Source organism: Protopterus annectens, chromosome 1.part2 (genome assembly GCF_019279795.1).
Source record: "Protopterus annectens isolate FY-2018-M chromosome 1.part2, PAN1.0, whole genome shotgun sequence".
Taxonomy (NCBI): Eukaryota; Metazoa; Chordata; order Ceratodontiformes; family Protopteridae; genus Protopterus; species Protopterus annectens.
Genome location: NC_056727.1, coordinates 1,186,584,110 through 1,186,600,951, shown reverse-complemented (window position 1 = coordinate 1,186,600,951; position 16,842 = coordinate 1,186,584,110). Strand labels below are relative to the sequence as shown.

Sequence of the window (16,842 nt, the reverse complement as noted above, 5' to 3'; positions counted from 1 at the left end):
CCTCTCCACAGAGTTGGTGCCACAATGGACCACAGACAGTATTGCCCTATAAGCCTAAGTAGCCTGTTCTGCAAAGCTATGAAGTGTATTGTCATGGGGCTCATACACATAGACATTGGGAACCTACAGACACTGTGTCCTACACATTTTAGCATTGTTGTGGGCAGATCTTGCCTCTTGAGCCTGTTTGTATTCTTTAAATGGCTATCAGGTCCATCAACATAGGGACAGCTGTCCACACAGCCTACCTGAACCTTGCAAAACCCTTCAACACAATAACCCACTGGGCCATTATGCATAGGCTCACCAGCGTCGATATGGACACATATCTCACACGATGGATTGATACCTGGATCAGGGATAGCACCCACATGGTCAGAATTGCAGGTGCCATGTCTGACTATACACCAGTTACACGTGGCATCCCACACGGCTCGGTCCTGGGACCACTCTTGTTCAGTATATATTTGTCTGACGTACAGGCTACCACAGGGGGAATATGGCTGAACATGTTTGCACTTGACTGCAAACTGGGTGCCATGATCAACTGTCCAGCTGCCACATGCTGCATACTCAAACAGGGTCTTACAGAGATGGATGACTGGTGCCTGAGCCATGGCCTACAGCTAAATGCCATTAGTTGCATAGTCATCCCCTTTGGGAATAACACCATGTCCACACATTACCACATAGGTAGTACTCCATTACATACGGTAGGAGTTGTTAGGGGTTTGGGGACATGACTTGTTCGTACTGTCATGTCCCCAAACCCTCTCATCTGCATGTAATGTACTATTGTGGTACTCCATTACATACGGTAGGAGTTGTTAGGGGTTTGGGGACATGACAGTACGAACAAGTCATGTCCCCAAACCCCTAACAACTCCTACCATGTGTAATTACTATGTGTGACATTACACAGGTAGTACTCCATTACATACGGTAGGAGTTGTTAGGGGTTTGGGGACATGACTTGTTCGTACTGTCACCTTTGACATTCACGTTGCCAAAGTGGTTGGACACACCTTCTATGTGGGCCTTATCCCATATGGTTTCACATCTAGATCGAGTGAGGTCATTGTGCCCCTATACTCATCACATCCATGCTTGGTTACAATGCCACATTTGGGGTGTACCTTACCCGATACCTGCAGCAACTGTACTGGCCATGGAAGTTCCTCACCAAGCAGATCTATGGACTCACACAGATGCCCTGCACAGTTTAGATGCAGTAACTCCAGCTCTACTCAGTTGCTTACCACCTACTCAGATATGATGTGTGCCTGTTGTTTACAGATATACCCAACCCAGAATTACTGGACATGCTCCACCTCAGGATATCCAACTCCCTTGGAGCTACACACTCCAGGGACGTATACCTCAGCACAGATGTTAATAGGACATTGTGGAGGGGCAGATTCTTATCCCAGAGGCTCCACTCACTCCAGAATGTAATCCCAGTTTCACATAGGCAGAGCCAGCCACTGACCACCTACAGGGGACATCTTGATGACTGTATGGGTGATCGTATGTTTACCCCTGGGATATCTTCTGTGTCCCTGCTAGACAGAGGCACACTAGCCTAAATGTACATGGGCTATCTTGTGTGACCTACTATTCACACACATAGTGTAGTAATCTGACAGGGTTGCGAATGTCAAACACACTCTGGCTAGGCTTGTACATGCCCTAGGGCAGATAGCCTAGTATCGACCTCTGAACCTATGATAATGTTCAAGATGCACAATGTTTATTGCTGATACTGTTTGCAAGTCTTTATCATCTTTGCTTTACCAGTTTCTATGAACAACTTCGGTATCTGCAGAACATATTTGATTATGACAGGGTTCCACTATATTATAGATGTGTCTGTTGTCATATAGCTGTGTGCACAGGGCAGATTGCTGTATAGTGACAGGTTCTTGGGTTAACACATGCAACTGCCAGATATGAGTGGCCCACTGCTATACTCAGACATGGCCTAAGTGTGTGAGAATGCCCAGTTCTGCCATTCCATGTTTTGTTTCCTGACATTTGTCTCATTTATTCATGTGTGAGCATGCCCAGTGTAACCTTTCAGTATGTTGCTATCTGAGGTCCACTACATTTGTTGATGTGTGCGAACATGACCGATATTAACATTTATACTGTGTGTGTTGGAAGTCAGTTTCTGTTCTCACTGCAGGACTCACCTTTGTGTCATAACTCAACAGGGATTATGCTGTGCCTGCAGGGTTTCCATGAAATAGTTTGCATAGACATATTAATATTCCTTCATACAGGCTGACCACTGCAATACTGTCATGGTTTAGTGGTTCAGTACTTTGGCTATAGTGCACAGTATCCTGGGATCGAGGCCCATCACTGCTTTATATTTTCATACTGAGCAGACCAGACTGCTTAAGGGCCAGTTAAGCAAATATGAGCATGTTGGCTTTTGTTCAGCTATGCCCTACTTAGACCAGGCTTGTCCGACATTGCTCAATATTCACCAACATTGCTGGACGTTGCCCAATATTACTGAACACTGACCACAGTTGTGCTAGTTGGTGTGTGTGATTTGTTTGCATATACTACATGGTGGTAAATGCTGTTCAGCACTGCTTTATATTGCTTAACACATGGCAATCATGCCTTAGGTGGTGCTGGAGGGCTGCCTATGTTGGATGAACATACTACACTCCCTGTACATATTTGAAAGCAGGTAGTGTCAACTTAGGCATCCCTTTTACTATATGTGTGAGTCGGAGAGAGGTATAATTTCCAGAGTTCCTACTGAGCCAGTCTTTGTGCTATGCATTGCCTCTTTGTCAAGGCCAAAGCATACTGGGCACACCTCCTTCTGCCTACTGGGGCAGGCTCAGGTTGTTCCTCCTCTTAGCCACGCTCTGCCTGTGATGGCCTTGGCAATGGTGGGGGGCTGTTTGCCCCGGCCCTATGCTGGTCCTGCTGCAGCTGTTTTCGCAGGATCATATTATGTAGCATAGCACATACCATGCCAATTTGGGTACATGTAGTTGGTGAGTACTGCAAGGCTCCACCAGATGTGTCCAGGCACCAGAACCGTGACTTGAGCAGCCCAAACACATGCTCTATTACATTACGTGTTTGTGTGTGTGCCTCATTATGGCATTCCTGTTCAGGTGTGTGTGCATTTCTGATGGGTGTCATCAGCCACGGCTCCAGTGCATAGCCAGCATCCCCCACTAGGTGACCATGTGGGATGTCCCCAGTGGCAAATGTCTGGTACAGCTGCGTCAGATGCCAGATATGGGAATCATGGTAGCTTCCAGGGCAGCCTGCACACACATTCAGTATTATGCCCTGGGCATCACACACGACCTGGCAGTTGATGGAGGGGAAGCCCTTGCAGTTGAAGTAGACCCTACCCTGCTCACCAGCTGGTGCTTTGATGCGTATGTGCATGCAGTCTATTGCGCCCACTACCTCAGGGCATTCCGCTATTTGCTGGAAGAGATGCATATTGTTGGCCAATACCTCATGGGAATTGGGGAAATATACATGATCACTGACATGTGCTGACATGGCATCCAGGAACTGGTGTAGTACCCTGGATGCTGATGCCTGTGATATCCCCATCATATCACCAGTTGGTCAATGGAAGGTGCCTGTTGCTAATATTCTTAGGCCAACACATACCTTGGTTTCCACTGGGATGAGTTCCCCTCTGTGGTTCTGTGTGTGAGGCATGGCCTGCACAGCTCAACAATTTGCTGCAGGAGGTCTCTGTCCACTCTATAGCGCTCCACTATCTCCAGCTCATGTAGCCCCTGGTAGGTTACTCTGGGCCTGTACACTCTTCTCCGTCTCCTCACTGTGGGTTGTCCAGCAGCATTTCCATTGTCACCACCCTCAGCATGTTGCATATGTCATCTTATAACAGCAATGGCAGCCCCTAACATTTCTTTGTCTCAGTAAAGCTTTTTCAGTTTTCACTTCTATTAGCTTACTGCAGTGTCTGTTGTGAGAAACATAATGGACTGTTGTTTTTGCAGAGTTTTAAGTGCTAGGCTGGGCTGGGCTAGTGTACTGCCTGTGTAATTGCCTGATTCTGATTGTTTTCACCTGCTAGCTCTGCTAGTACTCCCTGGTAGCTTCCTACTATTTGTTGTGCTTCCTTTTTCCTTTCTGTTTCCTTGGGGAGGGGGGAGCGCCGCGCACACAAGCGCAAACAAACACACAGCAGCTAACATGTGCACACACATGCTTACACGGACTAAAATTTGCTTATTCGGGTTAAAACGTGCGCACACCAGTGCAGACGCGCTTACAACTCCTTAAACAGCCTTATACATGCTTACTAAGTCTTACACGTGCACACTCATACTTACACACACGCAGTCTGTTTTACTCGGGTTTACATGCGCGCACACGCACTCATACCCGCTCAGCAAGAAACTTTGGTGTTATCCACGGCATACACCTTCCATTTCTTGCCTTTCCCTAGCCTACCTGTTGACACACCTCTTTCCATGATGTGTGAATGACAGCTGACACATGCCACTCTGCTCCAATGAGCTTCACTTCTTTCATACATACCCCCCTTGCGATGTCACTTATCTTCTACTCTGTTACTCCCCATATCCTACTCCTACACTCCACTGACTGTGCTCATTTGCTATGTAAACTTGCGATTCACTATCCTAACGCTCATTTACATAGGATTGCCTACTTATGCTTGGTTACATGTCTTAGACTGAGCTTCCCCCCTTAGCAACCTCTATTCAGTGGCCATGTTGTCTTCAGGCTGCCATTCCCTTGCATTGCACATTAACAATTTCAATAAAATCCACAATTGTGGGTTTTAATTTTTAGTATTCTGGGTTTTAGAGCGCACCCCGTTTGTGTGGTGCTGCGCTACGCTTAAACATCGGAAATCGGCGAAAAAAAATAAAATATTATTATTTTCATATTGCATCAGGAAACATTTCACATGGCCATATATTTGGCCATTGGCATGCTTCCTGCACTGGATGCAACCTTTATTTGGAGCTGTCATGGCTCCATTTTGCTATTTGCAGAATGGTACTCAGTTGTCAATTGAGTACATTTCTGCAAATAACACTGCTCTTACTTGGACAGGTTCGGGTTTCCTGAATCACAAATCTACCTCATTTGCATGCCTTTTGCCTGCAATTGAGGTAATTTGCATATCCCAGCCCTGTCCGTGTAAGAGCTGTTTTAGGAGCTATCTTACACGCCCCTACAGGCTGTTCCTGGATCGCTCGCCGGACATGATGGCTGCATGGAGTCTTATTCTAATCTAAGACTCCATGCAAGTCTTCATGAATCTGGCCCATTATCTTGCAATAAATGAGATTCTTGTTAAAAATCCTCTTGTATTTTATGAATTTTTAAACACCCAACTACATAACCTCTTTTGTTGTCTTTGCTAAGGATATTTACATTTAAAAACACATTTAAAAGAAGACATCTTATATTAGTCATATGCATATAGCTATTAATAAGTGTAATTCTTTTGGCTTCATAATAACCCAGAATTTTAGAATAATAGCTTTATAAAAACAAAAGAAAAACTAGTGCCTGAAAGATCATTAGATCTGACATAGACACACACAGAAATAATAGTTAACAATGTTAGAAATAAAATGCAAGTAAACCAAATAATTTTCATGGAACTTAAGGTTCCTGCTTTGAATAAAAATTCCATTCAAACTACCCTTAATTCACTCTCTCTTTACTCTTTTACACACTTGTATGCTAGTTGCCCTTATTGTATTCCTGTAGACCACTATATGTCATCACATGCATGCTTTATGCTGGTTATTTACAAGTATATTATAAAAATATTTAAATTATAATGTTAAAAAATAAAATCAATTTAAATTTCATCTCCCTTATTTTCATATACCAGTCTGTAGCCATTTAATCATATAATCCATTTAAAAATATTTAGGTTCCTATGCTGTAGCCAGGTATGCAGTTAAGGAGACTGTTGAGAAGGCTATCTCAGTTTTCCAAAAGTCACAGAGCACTTTCTGGTTAAGTAAACAACTCAGAATTGTATAGCTGGCATATTAAGGCTGAAGGAATCAAACTCTGGAGCACAAGAAACAGCTTGTCATTGGTACAGTTTCATTCCACTGCAGCAACTGACAGACTTCAAACTCTCCATACTCACTGTTAGCTATTTCATGACTGTTCAGGTCCTATAAGTAAAATCATATGCATTTACTCTGACATGCAGATCTATCATATTCAGTGTTAGGTTTTTTTAACTGATATCTATGGCAAATAGTACTGAATCATATTACTTCATCAAAAGAACATTTTCTAAGTACATGATACAACATTTGAACTACTTTGTGAGCTTCATAGTTGAAGTTGTTAGTAAGCTAATAATAAGCGTTCAAATTTTTGCCCATTTGTTCCACATTATCTGAGTAAGTGTTCATCATTTTGGCCATGGGAGGTTGAGAGTTATGCTAAAGGTACTTATATGACAATCTTTTAATGTGTCAAATTTCTTTTTTGTGCCATTTATATATACATAAAAAACTTATATCAAGTCATTCCTTCATCATAAAATTGTTATAGCCACTATTATAATTTTCATAATATACTATTCCCCAGTAATCTGCTTGAAACATATAATTTTAGTCCTAATATGTTATCATACTAGCTCATAAATAATATATACTTTTACTACTAATTAATCTTTACTGTATAACTATGAAGTATTTATTTCTTTAAACTATTCACTCCTTTTCTGTTTAAATACCTCCATAATTTTATAAAAGTCTCTATAATGCATGAGAGACTTCAATTACATAGCATTAATAACCCCATCTACATGATTATAAATATACATTATTGCTTTAACTAATATGGACTAGCAATAATGTACAGCTAAAAAGAAACAAATAGTGTATTTCAAAATATTTATTAAAATGCAGAGTCTAAACAAGTAACCTTGAGCTAAAATACTAGGGTTACTCTCTTTAGAATCAGTAGAAACCTAGGAATATGCTTGAATCTTTGCTAACTGTCACGTCACACCTCCCATGTTGCCACTTGAAACAAAGAACCAATACAATTAAAATGTAAATAAGGCTTTCCTATCTGTCAAGAAAAAAAAGTCTTGAAAAGTGGCAATAACATATATAATTCATTATTTGTTAAATCAGATTAAAGCACATAACTTAACAATGTTAAATAGGAATAGAAAAAATAAATGAACAATTGTGTGAAAAGAAGCTACTACCTGTCAATCAGCATCCAAAAACAAACATTAGCTGCACATGATAATATATATCTTAAAACATCACATAGAGCATTCTTTAGCCATTATAATTTAATCATAGCATTCTGTAATTTATATAGGACTATTAATGTGCATATCTTGTTTCATCAAAAAAGATCTGTTAAGTACTTTTCATCCCACATAACATGTATCTGTTTGCATACCATTCTGAGACCTCGCCCCATGCTCTGTTTATTCTTCCAATGAGGAGCTTCTCAGTATACATAAATAAGTAATTATAAACATATTTTATGACATTTGATATGCTTCTTAAATACAAAGAGTATGTAAAACTGATAAACTCACTTCCTCTTCTGCTTGACTGTCCACCAAATAGGAAGATCAGCCAGAAAGCACAGCTGTCATCAAATTAGGGACAAATCTCAACAGAATCAGGGTCAAATCCAGAAAAATCAAGGACACTTAAAATATTAGCACTACTTCAGACATCGACAGAATAAGAGAATTGTGTCTTTCGTTTTTTCCCGGTTAGGGGTCACCACAGCGGAACTCTGGTCTGCTAATCATTGGCAGTTGATTTTTACGTACCAGCTTGCCAGGCCTGATGCACAACCTTCAACAAAGGTACGCCCATTCACGCATGTCTCCACGCAGAAGATGCTCTAGCCGAGAATCGAACCGGACAGCGTCTTACTGTGAGGCGACAGTGCTACCGCAGCACCACCACCACGGGTTGAATAAGAGAATGTGAATTAATATATATTTTCTGAACTTAAAGAAGTCTATAATTCTAATTACTTTCATTATATATTAATGCAGTTCACCACCTTTTTCCCAAAAGTCACCAGTTTTAGGAGGGATTAAAATGGACACAGTTAAGATGTGAGTCAAATTCATGAATGTCCATGAAAATCAGGGACAGTTAAGAGGTGTGCATGTAAGTTCCTTTTATTGTGTGGTTGTAAATCTAAGCATTACTCCACATTTTTTATCTTGAGCTTTTGAAACACTTATACTGACTTGTATTGCTTAAATAAATGAGGGAGCTCAAGCTTAGTCTAAGAAAGATTTAAATTAACAGAAAGCCGCCAAACCACAAAAATGCATATTAATGAGTCAATATGGATTTTAATATGCAAATCACTTAAAAGAATATTATGATAACAGTAATATTATATTTGTGAAAGAAAAACATGTAAATTATTGTAAAACAATATATTTCTACATGGCAGAATATGCTAAAAAGTAAATATGTTTTGTACATTAATTAAATGACATATATCTGTAGACTAAACTTTTTTTTTATCTAAATAAAATATGCTAAAATAAGGAAGAAGGTTTACCTAGGACAGAGCTTACCAAATAATATGTGATGTATATACTGTCCTTGGCCTAAGAATAAAGGGCATCATTTGAAAAGCTGTATAATATTAAGCTAAACAATTTAAAGAATAATATTCTCAAAACCCATATTATTTTTTCAAAAATCTTTATTAAAAAATTTGTAAATAATATCTACCTACAAAATATATTAAAACACATGAAGGAAAAGGCCAATACCAAAACAGAGGTAAACAAAAAACTAGTTGATTTAAACATATATAACCACAATAATTAACAAAAGAAATAACTATATACAAAACCACTACTTGCCTAAACCAGCAGAAAGAGTAAGTATTAAAATTCTCTATGGAACAAGTGTGTAAATGGAAGAACAACATGTTGTGGGCTCTACCACAAACTAATCAATAAGTAGAGATGGAAGTGAATGGGTTGTTGTATCAGATTTTGAGCAGTCCCTCAGAAATGAAAAAGAAATAAAGACCTATTGCAAAATGTGATCAAATAACATAGTCCAAAATTCAATGAAATGTAAATATGATTTTTGGTTAAGCCTTAACAGTTTAAGGGTTGTTAGGTGTTTAATTGCCATTTGCAATTTAAAGTGATGTAAAGTTTAATTAAAGAAAAAAAAAGTTATTAAAATATGGGTTTGTAATTTTGTCAAGCCAGAAGGATGGACATGCAATAACAAATTCCCAGGAAAGGGTAAAATTTTCATAACCCATTTTTTGTAACCTAATTCTTAGGGAGCACCAAAGTTTGTAAGTGCATTTACAACTTCAAAATATGTGCAATAGGATGGCCTTTTGGTATTCACAAAAGGGGCAGAAGGGGGAAGTAGAATCATTTTATTTATTAAGGGTGGGAGGGGTACAGTAAGCATTTTTGACTATCATAAGTTGTGTGTAACTAAGTTTCTTAAATTGGGTTAGGTTAGAGGTTAACAAGAAGGATTGGGTTATTTGATTAGTAGATAAATCTGGATTTAGGTCTGTCCAGAACTTGGAAAAAAATAACCTCATGTTGGTATTTAATCGAAGCCATTAATTTGTATGTGCGTGAGATACTTTTTTATTCATTAACAATAATGACCATAAATATTTGTAGGTATTAATATCACTTACATTTAGATTAGAAGTTGGTAAGATGTTATTACATAGTTCTCTGATCTGTCTTAGAATAATGGTGTAACTCTTGGGAAGCTTTAAAGCTGATCTTAAACTGAGATGGGGTTGTTCATAAAAGGGTATATGTTGAGGATACATTGATGTTTTAATAGAGGGAACTTGTTTAAATTAAGCATTGAGTTATTCAGTTTTAGGTTAGGATTAAGGTGGAGTGGTTGAAGTGTGTAAAAACCATTGGATAGGTTCAATGACTCAGATTTTGTAGTATAGTTATGCTGTGTTTTAGAAAAAATATTGAGTTTGAAACATTTTAAAGAATGCTTGGCTGCCACAAGCCAGTTATCCCTGTAGTAACTTTTCTGACACCTCCTGCTTAAAACCCAAAAGCCAGAAGGATCGTGAGGCCCCGCTTTCACGGTCTGTATTCATACTGAAAATCAAGATCAAGCAAGCTTTTACTCTTCTGCTCCATGGGAGGTTTCTGTCCTCCCTGAGCTTGCCTTAGGACACCTGCGTTACTCTTTGACAGGAGTACCACCCCAGTCAAACCCCCCACCTGACACTGTCCCTGGAGTGGGCTGCACCCGGACGCCTGGGTGCTTGGAGCCGGAAGTGAGAGCCCCGGTGGGGCTCTCCCCCCACCTCACTGGGTAAGTGAAAAAATGATGAGTAGTGGTATTTCACCAGAGGCCGAGGCCTCCAACTTATTCTATACCTCTCATGTCTCTCCACAGTGCCAGACTAGAATCAAGCTCAGCAGGGTCTTCTTTCCTCACTGATTCTGCCAAGCCCACTCCCTTGGCTGTGGTTTTGCTACATAGTAGGTAGGGACAGTGGGAATCTCATTTATCCATTCATGCACGTCACTAATTAGATGACGAGGCATTTGGCTACCTTAAGAGAGTCATGGTTACTCCCGCCATTTATCCGCACTTCATTGAATTTCTTCACTTTGACATTCAGAGCACTGGGCAGAAATCACATCACGTCAACACCTGTCTAGGTCCTTCACTATGTTTTGCTTTAATTAAACAGTTGGATTCCCCCAGTCCTCACCAGTTCTAAGTCAGCTGCTAGCTGCCGGATGATGCAGGCCGCCGGTCGGGACCGGTGCCTGCCACAGCCGGGGTGATCCATAGGAAGGATGCGGTGCATGAAAAAGAGTCACCGCTGCCTTTCCCCTTCACCCCCCAGGAGGGGAGGCTTGGTGAGGGGGTGACACCTTGTCCAGCCATGGCACATGCCCAGCCCTGCTTCACACCTGAGCCTGACCGAACCAGCCCTTAGAGCCAATCCTTATCCCAAAGATATGGATCTAGCTTGCCGACTTCCCTTACCTACATTGTTCTAACATGCCAGAGGCTGTTCAACTTGGAGACCTGCTGCAAATATGGATATGGCCAGGCGCGTAACTTACACCCTCTCCCCTGGAATTTCAAGGACTGGCGAGAGCTCATCTGATGCCGCCAGAACAGCAACGCTTTCCAGGGCGTGGGCCTGTCTCTCATGGTGAACCCATTCCAGGGCTCCCTGCTCTTTACAAATAAAACAAAACTCTCCCAGGGGCCCCCGCCGGCTTTTCTGGGATTGTTTGCATCACCCCACTGGATGCCACAAGGCTCCCATCTCCCCCACTCCAGATTCAGGGATCTGAACCTGATTCCCTTTCGACTGGCCAGGGGCAATGGAAGCCATCGCCTGTCCCTTTGGAATGGTGCTCACCTATCTCTCAAGACCGACTTACCCATGTTCAACTGCTGTTCACATGAAACCCTTCTCCACTTCAGCCTTCAAAGCTCTCATTTGAATATTTGCTAGTACCATCAAGATCTGCACCCATGGTAGCTCCACCCAGGCCCTCACCCTGGGCTTCAGTGCTACCACAGTGAACATCCTACTCATCGTGGTGTAGCCCCCTTGGCTCACAGCACTGACAATGGCCAGGTATGGGCCCAGCACTCCAGCGCCATCCATTTTCAGGGGTAGTTGATTCGGCAGGTGAGTTGTTACACACTCCTTAGCAGATTCTGACTTCCATAGCCACTGTCCTGCTATCTATATCAACCAACACCTTTTCTGGGGTCTGATGAGCATCAGCACTGGGTGCCTTAACCCGGCATTTGGTTTTCCTGCAGCACCAGTTCTGCTTACCAAAATTGGCCCACTGGGTGCTTGCATTCCATACACAGCTGCAAGCCATCAAGTTGGGCTTCATACCCATTTAAAGTGTGAGAATAGGTTGAGATCGTTTCAGCCCCAAGACCTCTAATCATTCACTTTACCAGATAAAACTGCATCCGCTGATTGCCAGCTATCCTGAGGGAAACTTCAGAAGGAACCAGCTACTAGATGGTTTGATTAGTCTTTCTCCCCTATACCCAGGTTGGATGACCGATTTTCATATCAGGACCGCTACAGTCCTCCACCAGAGTATCCTCTGGCTTTGTCCTACCTGCCCATAGTTCACCACCTTTCGGGTCCCACCAGGTGCACTCACGCTCCACCTCACCGATGGGATGGGTGAGAAGGGCTGATGGTGCACCCCCTGCACTGGGTGGGGGGATCCTGCCTCAGCCGGCATGCACAGGCCCTCACTTTAATTGTAACATGGGGTCTCCTGCCCACCCTCAGACTCACGCACCTGTTAGACTCCTTGGTCTGTGTTTCAAGACGAGATGGGTGGGTCACCGACATTGCCACAGACCCCAGGCACCCGAGGTGAGCCCGGCAGCCTAGCAGCAGGACAAGGTTGGGCCGTACTGAGGGCAGGCTGGCCTAGTCAACAGTCCTGCTGGGAGCTCCCACTGCGAGGGGAGCCACCTTCCGCAAGGCCTTCCCGGCTGACCTGGAGCCCGTCACAGCACACCACCATGGAGGAAGTGCGTCTGACGGCAGATGGCACCCCCAGAAATGATCCCCCACCCCCCAAGAGGGGGAGGGGAATCCACCTCACCCAAGCAGCTGGCACGGTTGCCGGGTTGAATCCTCCGAACGGACTGCGTGGACCCCACTTGTTTACTTCTGAATGGTTTCATGCCATCTTGAACTCTCTCTTCAAAGTTATTTTAACTTTCCCTTATGGTACTTGTCCGCTATTGGTCTCATGCAGGTGTTTAGCCTTAGATGGAGTTTACCACCCTCTTTGGGCTGCATTCACAAACAACCTGACTCCAGGAAGACCTGATCATGATGTGTCGGGGGCTGCCACCGGCCTCACACCATCCACAGGCTGAGCCTCGATCACAAGGACTTAGGCCCCCCCTGGGCGATGTTGAGGAGACAAACTTCCATATGTCACATTTCCCTGCCCATCACCTGGGTTGAGATTCGGTGCTGGGGTTTTCCCTCTTTACTCACCATTACTGTGGGAAGCCTGGTTAGTTTCTTTTCCTCTGCTTAGTAATATGCTTAAATCTGGCGGGTCACCACGTCTGATCTGAGGTCGCATTCCGAGCATGGTCGCAGGGGGGGTGGTGGGACAGCGGGGGTCTTGGGGGTGGACCGACTACTTGTCATCCTCCCCAGGACCCTGCGCACCAGCTCCCCACCACAGGACTATGGGTGTCGAAGGGGGATGGCTGACATGGCCCGACCACACGGGAACCGGGAGGGCGGGCATTGCACTCCACCCCGGGAGGGCAGCCCAGTGGCGGTACCATGGACAGCCTCCAGGGGGTGGGACAAATGCACGCCTGCTCCCTCCCATCCTCGGATAGGCTTCCTGGCTCAGGGAGGTGTGTTGACTCATCTCCTCCATTCGCATCTCTCCCTGGGGGGACAGGGAGCCCATGATAGGCTCCCTCGACTCCTCAGCCATGCCATCAACTGGGGCCAGACACCCCAGGGGTGATGGAAGGCACAGCAACCCTCAGACAGGCGTAGCCCTGGGAGAAACCTGGGGCCACAAAGTGCGTTTGAAGTATCGATGATCAATGTATCCTGCAATTCACATTAGTTCTCACAGCTAGCTGAATTCTCCATTGACACACTAGCAAAGTGATCCACTACTCAGAGTCGTACTGGTTCTCATTCACTGGGGGCACTGCTGCCCATGTGGCATTGCACCTCAAGACGAGCATGTGAGGTTTCACGGGCATCATCGCAGGCACCCGGACTGGGGTTACTGGCCCTGCGCCATGTGACAGCAGTAAGTCTCACAGCAGTTGGCGCGCGGCCGCATCACCGATCATCTTTGAACCTATGCCCTGTGCAGAACAGGGCATCCTCCACAGGTACCTGCGACTGACATTGAGGGGAGAGGACTTTGGTGGCCCTGTGCGGCCAGAGAGGAGGCCACTGCCCCCTGCCAGGATGGCACCGTCTCCCTTCCCCTGCCACATGGGGAGCCAGCCACCTCCGAGGGCACGCGGTGGACTGTACCAGCAGGCCAGATGCGCCCTCTGCTGCTATCCCATCATGGCAGCAGAGAAACACCCGCACCTCCTACCGCATGGAAGTACCCCCACCCTCCCACTTCTGGGAGGTGAGGGGCAACAGATGCCACCCTTCCTCTCGCTCCCTCCATTCTCTCTACCTCCCTCCCCCTGGGAATACCATGGGCTCGGTCCTCCCAGCCTCCACTGAGGTGTTTGTAGAGACAGGAGTCAGAGAGAGAGATGTGGTTAGAGACATATAGGGTCAGGGTGGTGGAGCGAGGAAAGGCCCTGGTACCCAGGGATGGTGCTATCCTGGAACCATCGGCGTTAATGATCCTTCCGCAGGTTCACCTATGGAAACCTTGTTATGACTTTTACTTCCTTTAAAGAGTCAAGTTTGATCATATTCTTGGTGCAACGCCGGGGCCATGGCCATCTCCAGTGGGGCCAATCCAAGGACCTCACTAAACCATTCAATTGGTAGTAGCAACGGGTGGTGTTTACAAAGGGCAGGGACTTAATCAATGAGAGTTTATGACCCGCACTTAATGGGAATTCCTTGTTCATGGGGAATAATTGCAATCTCTGTTCCCTATCATGAATGGGGTTCAACAGATTACCCGGACTTGTTGGCCAAGAGTAGACACATGCTGATCCATTCAGTGTAGGATGCGTGCAGCCTGGGACATCTAAGGGCATCACAGACCTGTTATTGCTCAATCTCGTGTGGCTGAAAGCCACTTGTCCCAATAAGAAGTTGGAGACGACTGCACAGGGCCACATAACTAGTTAGCATGGCAGACTCTCATTCGTTATCGGAATTAACCAGACAAATCACTCCACTATCTAAGAACAGCCATGCACCATCACCCACAGAATCAAGAAAGAGCCATTAATCTGTCAATCCTTTCCGTGTCTGGGCCGGGTGAAGTTTCCAGTGTTGAGTCAAATTAAGCCACAAGCTCCACTCATGGTGGTGCTCTTCCATCAACTCCTTTAAGTTTCAGTTTTGCAACCATGCTCCCCCCAGAACCCAAAGACTTTGTTTTCCTGGAAGCTCCCTTGCAGGTTATGGAATAATGCCACTGGATCGCTAGTCGGCATCGTTTATGGTCGGAACTATGACGGTATTTGATAATTTTCGAACCTCCAACTTTTGTTCTTGATTAATGAAAACATTCTTGGCAAATGCTTTTGCTTTCATTTGTCTTGCTTCGGTGCAAGAATTTCACCTCTAGCGGCACAATACGAATGTCCCCTAATCATGGCCTCAGTTCCGAAAACCAACAAAATAGAATCGGAGTCCTATTCCATTATTCCTAACTGAAGTATTCAGTTGACCGGCCTGCTTTGAACACTCTAATTCTTTCAAAGTAAACACTTTGTGCCCCTGGGATACTCAGTTAAGAGCATCGAGGGAGTGGCGAGAGGCAGGGGCTGGGACAAGTTGTAGCTCACCTCACGGTGGACTGCCAGCCTGATCCCAAGATCCTAACAATGAGCTTATTAACTGCAGAAACTATAATATATGCTATTGGAGCTGGAATTACCACGGCTGCTGGCACCAGACTTGCCCTCCTCAATAAAGGATTTAAAGTGTACTCATTCCAATTACAGGACCTCGAAAGAGTCCTGTATTGTTATTTTTCGTCACTACCTCCCCGAGTTGGGAGTGGGTAATTTGCACCCCTGCTGCCTTCCTTGGATGTGGTAGATATTTCTCAGGCTCCCTCTTCAGAATTGAACCCTGATTCCCTGTTACCCATGGTCACCATGGTAGGCACAGATAGTACCATTGAAAGTTAGTAGGCCAGACATTCGAATGTCAGGTCACTGCCACAAGGGCATGCAATTGGCCCGAGTTTATATAGAGTCACCAAAGTTTCTGGGCCGAGACCTGGATTGGTTTTGGTTTCATAAATGCACACATCCCTGGAGGTCAGCGCTCGTCAGCATGTATTAGCTCTAGAATTACCACAGTTATCCAAGTAATGGTGGAGCGATCAAAGGAACCATAACAGATTTAATGAGCTATTCGCAGTTTCACTGTAATGTCCGTGTGCACTGAGATTGGTATGGCTTAATCTTTGAGACAAGCATATGCTACTGGCAGGATCAACCAGACAGGAGTGCATAGGTGGGCGGAGAGGAGGGGCCGGAGTCTGCACGTCTTCCAAAGGGAGGGGTTCTTCTTCACATGGAGGGGGCACCCCGCGTGCTTGTTGTGGACCAGCGACCATGACCCCGTAGGGCTGCGGGCCAGTGCGGAGCTCTATGATGCTCAGAGCCAGAGAGTGAGGGAGAGAGCTCCCACAGCTTCCATGCTTGGGGCACCCGCCAGAGTGGGGCAGCCCAGCCCATGACAGGACCCCTTCACCTCAACCCGGGCTCAACGGTCTCACCTCAACTTCATCCCTGAGGAGCGCAGAACACTCTGCTCCCCCCACCCATGCCTCGCTCCTGAGGAGGAGAAGCTCAACTCATCAGCCGTGACCTGCAGAGCCACACCATGGGGGACCTCCGCCAGTGGGAGTCGTTTGACTCAATCGATCAATGGGTGATCGGGAGAGGCACCTTAACCCCACCACGAGGGCACCAAGAGGGAAATGTTCTCCCAGGGCTGGGACCCAGACTCGCACTCCCCACAGGACACCCCATCATCCCACAACTTCTGGAGGCTGCCAAATTGTGCTGGATCAGGCGTGCCTGGCAGACGACTTGAGGGGGTGAACCTGCAAGGTGCAACTGC

General features: G+C 44.9%; 2 pseudogenes; both read right to left on the bottom strand.

Annotated features, from left to right (window-relative positions):
* Positions 1-9,648: 9,648 nt before the first annotated feature.
* Positions 9,649-13,162, bottom strand: LOC122792609 (annotated as a pseudogene).
* Positions 13,163-13,579: 417 nt separating this feature from the next.
* LOC122792625 lies at positions 13,580-13,733 on the bottom strand (annotated as a pseudogene).
* Between the last annotated feature and the right edge of the window lie 3,109 nt (positions 13,734-16,842).